This window comes from Ruditapes philippinarum, unplaced genomic scaffold (assembly GCF_026571515.1).
Source record: "Ruditapes philippinarum isolate M1 unplaced genomic scaffold, ASM2657151v2 ctg5503_1_1_1_1, whole genome shotgun sequence".
Taxonomy (NCBI): Eukaryota; Metazoa; Mollusca; class Bivalvia; order Venerida; family Veneridae; genus Ruditapes; species Ruditapes philippinarum.
The window spans coordinates 69,377-82,456 of NW_026852077.1; the positions used below are offsets into that span (position 1 = coordinate 69,377).

The window sequence follows — 13,080 nt, forward strand, 5'->3', positions numbered from 1 at the left end:
AGTTTATTCAAAGTTGACAAACTTCTGTGTATGATTCCAGTAAATGTCTAAATTATAGATTTTTTAAAAACTGAATGCGGTTTTGAAAATACATGTACTTACAGTAAACCTTTTACCATCGGATTTAGCTAAACCGTTTGTCAAATTTAGATGTATGGACCATAAAATGACAATTGAAACAGGTATGTTAGAAGCCTTAAGAGTTTGTGGTTATGTTCTGATAATCAGTTTCTATTCCTTTTTTTCACGATCTGAAAAATACATATTTAGACAATCCGTTTATTTCTATAAACCGAACATTCTTAAATTTTCAAAGTTAAAGCAAATATGTTTTACTTAATCTAGCAATCCTCTGTAAAAAAATGTTTTGTTCTTAAATCCCCATTACACTGTCCCGGTTTGTCGTCCCGGTTTGCCACGGTTTTAGTCCACCGGGATCAACCGTGCCTAACCGGCGTAGGACCGTATCGATTCCGTCAAGTACCGACAAAGCGGGGGATCGCCACGGTTGTATTAAAATGTTTAATACAGCCGTGGCTCACCGGCACTCACCGAGAAGGAAGCCCAGAACCGTGCTCTATCGGCTTAGCACCGGGAATCGCCTGGGAATCACCGTATTTATTCCGCATCCATACCGTGACAAACCGTAGTAAACCGGGACGCGTTTTAATCAATGTCCACACGGCAAAGCCCCGGTCATGACTCGATGTCGCCACGGTAAAAAAAGGCAAACCGGCAGAGCCAGGGTGGTAGAGCCAGGGTACATTGTGGATATTGGCGACAACGCTCCGGTTGGACCCGGTTATGTCCAGAATATTGCCGGTTATACAAAGTTAATAGACGGTGGCGTCACGAGCTCATGCCGATAACAGGCATTAAAGAACAGGTATGTAAAATTGTGCTACTTTGGATCATTTTGTTAAGTGAAGGAACATAAGCATGGCAACCTTTCCTAACTGTCTGGCTGTGCTATCTGTGGGAGTCGTTTCTAAAGGTACCTCAACCTCTGTAGGCGTTGTAGGCACAGGTTTTCAACTTCCCCTTTCCTTGGGTGGCATCTCTGCTGTCGTTTTACAAAATGACTGATGTCAACTTGGTCAAGCAGTTTTATTCTCATAAACTTGAACCGGGAAGCATCGGCGCATTACCGGAACAGTAGCGGCATCACCCGTAGCGTTTCCGGGGCGAAATCGGTAATGGTCGGATGGGCCGTGATGAAACCGTGTCTTGTCGCGTCCAACCGGCATCGGCACTTACCGTATATATCCGGTGCTATATCGGGAAAGACGGGAATACACCTGGGCTCTGTCGGGGATGTGTAAACGCAATTTTCAGGAAAAAAACACCACGAATAACCCGGTTCAGCGGCTTAAGACACCGTAGCAATACCGTGGCCATTAGACAGTGAGAAAGGGTCTCATTTTCCAATTGTATTAGCCGATGCTAGGGGGACTTTGACGATAGCTTGCGTAGCCTTCCGCAAACAGGTCCCCTTAAAACTGACCTTGGAGGAACAGTTTTGGCGACAATGAAGATCAAATTTTCAATATTTTACAGTCTTTAATTAATTAAAGGTGTTTAATTGCCAAGTCTAAGTTTTTTTTATCTGTAACACCACGTACAGAGCTTTATTTAAAATTGTAATATAATTATCTGGTATCATGATTTTCATATATTAACATGTATCTTATCGAGTTGCTGCCAAGATCGTTTTCAAGTTGACTAAGATAAGATGTGATCATCTTTACATTCAGTTACAATAAACATAATAACAATAGATCTAGCTATAAAAGCTATTTTCCGAAATATATAACAGACTATCCAAATGTATCTATAAAAGAAAATTAAACAATTGTTCATCTATGATAAAAGCTGTAACAATATCAAGGGATACACAAATACAATCGTACAATTATCTCCAGTATTTTTTATTTTAAATATTATCATTAGCACGGATTTATATTAATATAAATCATATAAATCCGTGTCATTAGTAAGGTATTATTACAGATGTCATTTACGTAATAGTTATAGTACATGAAACCAGTTAGCCTAATTAATTTGGCGTGAACGGTTTGACCTATTTTACAGACTTTTTTTTTTTACTGTCATACCGTTGGAAAAAGACAGCGCCCGTCCAAAATTATCTCGGTGTCTCTTTGACAAGTCTAATTAGTTGGACTATCAGCGGATGTACCTTTTTGATTAAATGAGAGTAAATTTCATTTCATTAATTATCTTTGTTTATATTTTTCATTGTATTTATTTTATTTTATTGATTCCATTTTTTTTGCTACTGGGAATGTTCGTTACCATTGCCCCATTAGAGCCTCTGTGAAAAAACTACATTGATATACAAGGTGCGAAAAAAACTCAACCGTTATAAATCAGTTCGAGGTTTTTCCTATACATGTATGAAGCAATGGAAAAAAAAACTGTACTGTTATATATCCATACAGTTTTCAAATGCTAATTGAAGTGTACTGAGTATAATAACCAGGCGAAAACTGTAAGAATTTGGTTTCCGATCGTGATTACTTTTCAAACATTGTACTAGTGCGGTTTGTTATGTAAATGACAGTTTTCACGACGTGCTTATTTTACGGTAAACCGTTTCAGAAAAAAAGACAACAACAAAACGCAGAAACAAAGGTCTTTGTTATTTACTTTGTCAATTTTAATTCAAGAACGGATATTTTTCTTTTCCTCAAGAAAGATATTTGCAAATATTTATGTATGGTTTTAAATTAAAAGGTAAGTATATCGTAAAAATATGTCGGAATAAAATTTTGATTTTCCTTCTTGAAAATTGATCTCGCCTTCTTGGTTATGTCAGCTGAGCTGATAAAATAATTTATTGATTTGATGAAGGAGTTGCTTTGATATCATCTGTAGAAAATATTCATCGAGGGTAAGATAAGAATTTTAATAATTAGCAGAAATAGAAATGTTTAAATTACTTATTGAAAGAAAAATGCTAAATTAATTAGATATTACAATGGAATAATTCTGCTGCACAAAGGGTGCATAGAAAAACCGGAAAGCACCGGATAGCTGCGAAAAACCGGAAAGCACTCAATTTTCTCATAAAAACATATGAAAACGTTAATTAATCGGTTTGAAAGTGTTACCAATCGATTTATTAGATCAAAATCTTCCGGACAAGTCATTTTTATATTTATATATTGATAATTATTACGAGTATTTAGGAAAATAGAATAACGATTGCTTTCCGGTCCTGTTAAGATACATGTACATTACCGGATAGCAATATTGTTTATCAAAGTTATACATGAAAACTTTATTTTATTGGTTTGAAAGTATTACCAATCGATTTATTAGATCAAAATCTTACAGACAAGTCATTTTTATAAAAATATATTGATAATTATTACTAGTATTTAGGAAAATAGATATATCGTGTGCTTTCCGGTCCTGATAAGATACATGTACATTACCGGATAGCAATATTGTTTATCAAAGTTATACATGAAAACTTTATTTTATTGGTTTGAAAGTGTTACCAATCGATTTATTAGATCAAAATTTTTCAGACAACATGTTTTTATAATTATAATATGATTATTATTACGTTTGATTAGGAAAATAAGATATATCGAGTGCTTTCCGGTCCTGCTAAGGTACATGTACTTTAGCCGAATAGCAATATAGTTTATCAAAGTAATACATGAAAACTTTATTTTATTTTGATTTGAAAGTGTTACCAAATCGATTTTATTATATCAAAATCTTCCAGACAACATGTTTTTATAAATATATATGATTATTATAACGATTATTTAGGAAAATAGATATATCGAGTGCTTTCCGGTCCTTGAAGTTACATATGCTTTACCGAATGCAATTTAATTTCTCAAACAATCACATAAGATCTTTGTTTAATTGTATTGTAAATGTTACCAATCGATTTTATTAGGTATGATACAGTATTATTTCATGTTTTAATTCTAAATTCTATGATTATTTAAAAGATTTATGAATGTTAAATAAATTGAGAATGCTTTCCGGTTTTGTTAGTATATATGTACATTACCGAATAGCAGACCGAATTTTCCATAAAAAAAACGTACAACCTTCAATTGTATTGAATTTGAAAACGTTACCAATAGATTTATTAGGAAAAAATCTCTTACGAAAAAAAGTTTAAAATAGATATTAAAATAGATATATCGAGTGTTTTCCCCGGTCCTGCACATTCATTATTGCTTTCCCCGGTCCTGTGAAGAAAAATAATAGTTATACCATTGCCGAAAAGCACTGGTCCTCTTACCTCAGACATACCGATGGTGTATTATAGATATTTAAAATGTATGTACCTTGTCTAATATATTAATATATTTATTTTGTTGTAGGCTATATGAAAGACAAGAGGATTCAAAATAGCAGGAAGAGAAGAACAAATAATTTTTTCAGTGATGTTTTTTTATTTTTGAACAATAAACAGTGCAATAAATAAAAATAAACGAAACTAATTACTAAGAATAAAATAAACAGATATAAAACAGAACTTAGCAAACATATATACATACATTATTGAAAAATAAGTATGATATTGAAATCAATCAAGGCACACTTCACGCCTCGTTTATTACACGGGCACACGCTGATAAAATTGAACGGACACACGCTGATTTAATTATCACATTTAAAGAGGTGTTAATAATACACAATAGCTGGATGTATTTAACTGATTATTTTAGGTATTATATATGATATTGAAATGTCATTTAAACTTAAAATTTAATTATATTTACAAACAGTGATGTGTTCAAAACAAAATCAACAAATAACTATCTCATTATTACATACATATAAAACTACAAAATATATATACATATATATTTATGCATTGATATTTATCCCGTCTTTGGTTTCTTCACTGTCACAGTCCGAGTGTTAATGTTTCTTTTTCGTTGACCAGGTTTTTTACCGTTGGTTCTTGGTGCAATTATCGTCGATTGTCCGTCCGTAGATGTCATGTAATCGGGCTTTTGATACGGGTGGCGTCGAAAACGGACAAAATGCTTGCGTCTCTGTTCGTCCGTCATTTCTACATACACAGATTTGGTGAGTTGAAATTGTGAATGAGTTTGTGCGAGTCTGGACTCACCAGCACCGATAATGGCACTACGCAAGTCCAGAAATTGACCTTGGACCAAAAACTTTCAAAAACAATTTCTTGAGATTTCCTAACATAAAATTTCCTGGGGACTATGCGCGAGATCTCGTGCATCTAGAGGGTAAAACACCGGGTAATAACGGCATGCACAAATATCAGTGCAAACTACGCAGTTTTGTGTAGCTTAAAAACATATTAACGTAATGTTGATAAAAACGGCCCTTTTAAGGGCCCAACATATATTACGAAAGAAATCCAGATTTATATTGTCAATTTGTTTATCAATAAAGCTTTTTACATATTAAAATATTTATTGTTAAAAGTGCCATTTAATTTTCAGGTTCTGCGCATAAATTACGTAAGTTAGTAATAGAATGGGTTCAAGTATAGAATACATCAACAGATATAATATGTCTTCTTCTTCTTCTTCGGATTACATTTAGAAAATAATGTTGATTATAACTTTCTATATTCATATATGATAAGTCTTAACAATTTTATTCAAATAAGAGTAAATTTTTATAGCACTTTGATATAAAGTTCTAAGAGATTTCGTATATATCCGTTACAAACATTTCTTTTCATGAGTGCCGTAATAATCTTCATTAAACAAAATTAATTTTTATATCAAAAGAGTGTGTAGTTAATTGCATTTTCTAATTATCTAATTTAATGTGCATGTAAATTCGTAAAGGACAGTTGTCTAATTAATGCAACTTTGATGTGCAGGTCGGCACTCTTCAATTATCATAATTTGTGTACAAATTGATTAAATCATCACCTTTTTGTGCTACAATATACAAGGTCTTTAATCAGCATGGATTAGCACGTGTGATAAACAATACAACAACTACTGTCCTCCACTGATGACCACATTGCTTTTCGGTACACATAGTATGGTAAAAATAAAGACTTAACTGAACGAAAATTTATAAGTTTTTCTTTATTTTACATAATATAAAATATAATAATAAAAATATGGTTCAATGCTTTGAATAACTTATTTGGTAATTTTTACACATCCTCTTTCTGTCCTTCACACAACCTATAAAATATTACAAATATGATACATTGATATATGGTATGAGCAAGATTGAAAAATCGTGTAACTAATCATAATATTTATAAATGAAATAAGTTCAACTTAATTGATCAATTTATTAACACTTTCACATGATTAATATGAAGGATAAGTGTGATTTATATAAATATTCGAGTGCTATTCGGTAAAGAAGATGTACTTTAGCATTACCGGGAAAGCAATCAATACAACTTTGTAACAACTTTGAAAATCGCGTAATGAAACATAAAATATCTATAAAAACGTCATGATATACAGATCTTCAACTACTAAATAGATGGTAACACTTTCAAACCAATAAAATAAAGTTTTCATGTATTAATTGGATAAACAATATTGCTATTCGGTAATGTACATGTATCTTAGCAGGACCGGAAAGCACTCGATATATCAGTTTTCCTAAATACTCGTAAATAATTATCATTATATATTATATAAAACATGTTGTCTGAAAGATTTGGATCTAATAAATCGATTGGTAACACTTTCAAACCAATAAAATAAAGTTTCCGTGTATTACTTTGATAAACTATATTGCTATTCGAAAAAAAAAAAAAAAAAAAAGTACATGTATCTTAGCAGGACCGGAAAGCACTCGATATAACTTATTTTTCCTAAATAATCGTAAAAATAATCATAATATAATTACAAAAACGTGTTGTCTGAAAGATTTTGATATAATAAATCGATTGGTAACATTTTCAAACCAATAAAATAAAGTTTTCATGTATAACTTTTATAAACAATATTGCTATCCGGTAATGTACATGTATCTTAACAGGACCGGAAAGCACTCGATATATCTATTTTCCTAAATACTCGTAATAATTATCAATATATATTTATAAAAATGACTTGTCTGAAAGATTTTGATCTAATAAATCGATTGGTAACACATTCAAACCGATTAATTAACGTTTTCATATGTTTTTATGAGAAATTTGAGTGCTTTCCGGTATTTCGGTGCTATCCGGTGCTTTCCGGTTTTTCTATGCACCGCTGCACAAATCAATTTTTTTACTAATACTATCCCGGGACAACCAATATTCAATCAGTTAAGCCATTTTTAGCCAATAATAAATGGAAGGAGAAATTATACGTTAAATTTATTTTAGCTATTAATGGATCTATCAACACTTTTTCATTTTAAGGTTGGTACATTTTCAACAAGTCTTGATCTTTCTTAGAAATTCAATAAAAACGATATGACCCACTCGGATCACTCTCAGAAATATTTTAACCTAAATTCAAACAGCAGGGTAATCACTATGGAAAATTTGTTCAAGATAAATCAGGGCCACTTAAAATTGTAGAAAATTTCACAACAGTCTATTCAACAATTTTCAACAGTATTTTCAAGATTTTAAAAAACTTACACTAAATGTTATAACATATGTAAAGTACATTAATGCATTAGTATGACTACTGTTAATGTGTTTAAAAAGGTAGTTAAAGGTGTCACTTCTTAGTACGCTATTTGGGGTGCAAAATGATAAATGCATCCAATCTTTACAGCATTTTACCTTCCCCACTTTATAATACTAGCAAATACGGAAACTTGTCTAGATCTGCCAATTGCTATCGCCTACAAAACAATTATTCTACAATCATCACATGAAAAAAATTGATAACAATATAAGATTTTATTAATAAGGACCCCCATGTAAAGTCTGATGAATATTTAGTGGTATATAAATATAAATAAATGCTTTAAATACACCTAGGACTGAGGTAAATGGTAAAACTCTTTAGCCAATACTTTATAAAAAAAATTAACTTGCTTGGAAAAATTTTTCCACTATTTTAAACAAGTGACTATTTTGATATAGTTGAAGTTGGACAATTTATATTGTGTCACTTAAAACAAACAGTTTCTTATTGTTTTACTGATAACAACTGACAATAAGTCAAGTATGGCATTTCTGCAAGTTTTGAAGTTAATACAACATGTGACTTTATGCAATTTAGTCAGACATGACATCAGTGCCACAGAATTAAGAATGTGTTTGAATTTAGGTTGTGATTGAAAATTGGTTGTTTCGGGATATCGGTATACAAAAAAAAATTTTCACAAACCATAAGCTATGTAGCTTATGATATAATCTGCATATAACAAGACAAGATTTGACTACTGTCAAGAAGATGACATGTTATGTGAATTCCTCAGACCTTTTGTTGTTGTTTTTTTTAGTTCAAGACTTTCTTCTAAAGGGAAATGTAGCGTGAACAGTTTGACCAATTTTACAGACTGTTTATTTCATACTGTCAAACTGTTGGAAAAAGATATCACCCATCAAAAATTGTCTCTTTGACAAGTCTAATTTGTTGGACTAAGGGAAATTAAGTTTTAATTTACTGGGTTTTGGGTGACACATGTTTATTGCCGCTGGGATTCTGATTTGCCCAGATTTGATAGTGAAAAAACATGAATACATATTCTAGCAAGTGATTGCTGTCAATTGGAAATCATAAGTTCATTACGTCATTAAAGCCTACGATGATTAAGTGGGTACTTACGACAGTATACAAGCAAGTATGACAGTATACAAGCAAGTCTTCTGTGGCTTTTACTGCTTAGCGATGTTTGCTGCAGATTGAGATAATCTACAGATATATGTAACTTGTGACAATATTGAAACAAAAAATGATACTGTTGATTGGTAATTCGTGATTATTAATGGCAATCATTTAAAGAGATTGTCGACTTATAAAAGGTTTGCTATTTGGTTTGTAAAAATGATGCAGCCAAAATCGCGGATTTTATGTTGTTGTTTTCTATTCTTCTCAAAGAGATTTGTTTAGAAGTTAAAAAAAGATATTGACCAACATGTCAAATAAATACCAGTAAACTTTTCTCTTATTTTTTCATTTGTCACACATTTTTGCGATACCACTTTGGCACTGTTTATAATTAAAAAAAGGTACCAAAAGGAAGCTATGACGTTTTGTTAAAAGTGGTGTAATAATAACACGTAAAATGTAGTTTATGAATTAAAATTGCTTCAGATATTTTTTTAAATTACATTATTTGAGATATTTGCCAGTATGTGTTGGTCACAGACAATGAATATTTTCTTAAGGGAGTGGGGTGTGTGGAGTGAAAGTTCTGGTCACATTTTTGACTCAATTGTCATCAAACTTGTCAGGATGCTTGTCTAGGTAATTGCTTTGGATGAGTTCGAACATGGGTCATTTGGAGGAGAACTAGGTCACAGGAGCTAAAAAAATAGAAAAATCTTGTTAACACTGTAGCGGCTACTGTTTTGATACAAATATCCTTGAAATTTGTCTGAAAGTTTTTTTGATGTCTTCTAGGTCAAGTTTGAATATGGGTCACCTGGGGTCAAAAACTAGGTGCACTGCCCTAATATTGAAAAAAACCTTGTTAACACTCTAGTAGTCATACTTTTGACTCAGTTAACTTGTCATCAAACTTAGTCAGGATACTTGTCTAGGTAATTGCTTGGATGAGTTCGAACATGGGTTCATCTGGGGTCACTGTGACTGCTTAAATATGGAAAAACCTTGTTAACACTCTAGAGGTATCATTTTTTGACTCAACTGTTATGAAACTTGGTCAGGATGCTTGTCTAGGTAATTGCTTGGATGATTTGATGGGTTCACCCCCTCCCCCCCGTGAGCGACTTCTTGGGCTCATTGGCCCTCTTGTTTTTCATTTTTCCCAAAATACCTTGTTGACTTCGTAAAGGGGGATACTACAAACCAATGCATCAGAAAAAGGGGAAAATCTGAAATCAAATTCCAGAAACTAAGAATGGATTCATCCCACAATTTATATAAAAATTTAATTTCAATTCAATTTACATCATGCATATCGCGTACCCGATTGAACAGTAGCAAAAAGGCTATCGTTAGGTAGGTCGTATGAAAAAGAAAGCTTAGCCTACTGCTGTACGTGATAGGGTCATGCTTTGTGTTCTATAAGTCCAATCCTAGAATGTTATTGAACTAAGCCTGCATGTTTAAGCTTATGGTTCTCGATACAAGAATGCTCGCACCTACTCGCATGTCAGGGGAAATGGCTCACTCACGCCATTTTTAAGGGGCGGGGTGGGGGAAATACCAATTTTTGGCTAGGGGATGCAGCCTTTATTCAACTGTAAAATATAGGCAGAAAAGTCACTGCTTCCTCATAAAAAAGTCAGTTACATGTAACTGCATCTTTCTGCACAAATTATTATATTTGGATCATATAAACAAGTCCTCTATTAATGCAAACTCTATCTAATACTGTCAGAGTCACATAGTTAAAAGGTTGATGCACAAAATGTACATGTAAAAGCTGTCAGTTGTCCATTTATCCTACAAATTCTGGTTATGTTACTACTGCACACAGTTATATAGGATTATTTTAACTATGTTTTTTTATTTATTATACATGTGTCAAAATAGATAAGCTTTAAACTTTTGTTGACAGATATTCTGTAAAATCAGAGTCAGTCTGTTAGGTTTAATAAATTATAAACATTATACATGTTTATTGTATACCTAAAATGTATTATTGTACATGTACTGTGATTGTCATTCAGAGGCTGTGCAGGGGATTAGTATAAATTTTGTTATGTAATATTTATTGAAATAAAATTTAATATGTGTGTTTTAGCTGGTTTGGGTTCTAATACAATTATGATGTATAGGATAAGAGACTTGATTTCGTAATTGTTATTTGTTTGGGATTTTATAGATTTGAGTATGTTGTTGTATTAATAATAACTAGGACTGGTGGAAAAGGGTGTAGGCGACCTTCTGGGGGTGCGGCAGGAGTATGGGATGATGTCATATACATGCATAATGGGTTCGAAGTCCTAATTGGACACAACCTGTTGCTTCATATTTGACAGTATGGTTGTGCCAGGAACTAGACTTGAAAGTGATTAATGTACAAGTTGCAAAAAACTTGTTTTCGCAAAGTAAGCTTAAGTAAAATAATGTTTAAAATCCAATAATATAATTAATTGACTATTTTCTTATGTTGAAAATTAATAAAGCAAAAGAAAACATAATAAAATTATAAGGTTTGCGATTATGTTAATCTAGACTTATATAGATTTTTTCTGGATTAGTAAAAAACTTTATTATGATTTAAAAATTTTGTATGTTTCATACAATCATGTACTTGAGTTTTTTGCGCTTTCTGAATGTAAATTTTGCGCTTTCTGAATGTAAATTTATCTTTTTTGATATATGATAAATTAGATGATTTTGATGGAGAACAAACACATCAAAACACGCAATCGGTTTAATACTCACTTTATCTACAACTACCAGTTTTCTTCATGGTTATCCTTTGATATTGTGTTCATTAGGTAAATTATGTTAAGTAGTGTTAGTGTGTTTGATATATATAAGGTGATCTCACTGTAAGTTTTTGTGACATTCTCCCATGGTACTGCAAAACTATATTCAGAAATAATGTACCATTGATGTACATCTTTGTGTGAAAATAATTTCAGATTCAATCCACACCGAATTTCGTTCTCTTCCAGACATTAATTATTCAATTTGTAAAAAATGGACCCCAAAAATGGAAAGTGTCTCAAATTGGACTAAGAACAGCATAAAAATACAATTTACTATTTATTTCAAATTATATTTCTGTTTTAATTGCAGCAGCTTACGGTATATAAATATATGTAAGAAATTCAAATGCTATGTTTTTTAGACTTGTAAACCTCAGTCAGTGGAGTCCCTATCATTTTGTATACATGTATATAGCTGAACTTAGTTTTGCTGGTGGCCATGCACTGATCATGGTCTGCCAGTGATTTTCCTACTTATAAAACAGACTCCGAAAAAGGGCCTCTTCCCAATTGAAATTTTCTTTAAAATCATGCAGTTTTTCCCAAAAAAATCTGAACTTAAAACGCTGCGTTTTTTCCTTGCCCAGAATAAGCAATTTTAGCGGCGATCTAGTTTTTTCCCAAAAATCATTGAGGCTATAGGCCTCTTCCCAATTAAACGAGAAAAATCACTGAGTCTGCACTGTTAAATAATCAGTCAGATATTATTTTGAAATTTCCCTATTAATGATTAATTATTCTGTCTATTTTAAGATATTTAGTGTTGTTTATTATTTAAGATATGATCATTTATGCAGTCTATTGCTAAAAAAGGGAGAAAATTTCAAGTGAGACTAATAAATATTTCATAATTGTTAAAACTTTTGCTCACAATAGAATTTCTATGAAAAACATTGTATTTCACTTAATATGAGCCGTGTCACAACAAAACCAACATAGTGCGTTTGCGACCAGCTTGGATCCAGACCAGCCTGCGCTTCCGCACAGTCTGATCAGGATCCATGCTGTTCGCTTACAAACCCTATAGCAAGTAGAGAAACTGATAGCGAACAGCATGGATTCTGATCAGACTGCGCGGATGCGCAGGCTGGTCTGGATCCATGCTGGTTGCAAACCCATTATGTTGGTTTTGTCATGGCGCCGCTCATATGTTGTTTTTTTAAAGGCTTATTTATGATGTCCCAAAAATGCTTTTATTTTTAATTTTCAAAAGCATCTTTATTTTTGGAGTCTGGTTATAGTTTCCAAAAAGATACTTTTTAGACTGGACTGGACTTTCTATTGCTTCTCGGCAATAAGTACATTCAAAGTCACATTCAGCGATTCTTTCTTCAAGGTTTATGCATTTAGCTTACTCTAAAACCAATATTTATATGTTATAAAACTCAATTTTGCATTTTTCTAAAGTGTGAATATTTATTTAATGTGCCTTTAACACTGCCTGGTAATAATGAACTACATAGTACATACTACATGCTTATTATTGACTCTTATCATACTTAATATCTGAAAAGGACTTCCAACCTGGACATATTTCA

General features: G+C 32.2%; 1 protein-coding gene across 1 annotated transcript in view; it reads left to right on the forward strand.

Annotated features, from left to right (window-relative positions):
* Positions 1-2,593: 2,593 nt before the first annotated feature.
* The window catches only part of LOC132748580 (protein dispatched homolog 3-like), a gene marked incomplete at its 3' end in the record, with an annotated part of 31,090 nt that continues 20,603 nt past the window's right edge, over positions 2,594-13,080 (forward strand). Inside the window, exon 1 of the mRNA XM_060738199.1 lies at positions 2,594-2,754. The remainder of the gene's footprint in view (positions 2,755-13,080) is intronic.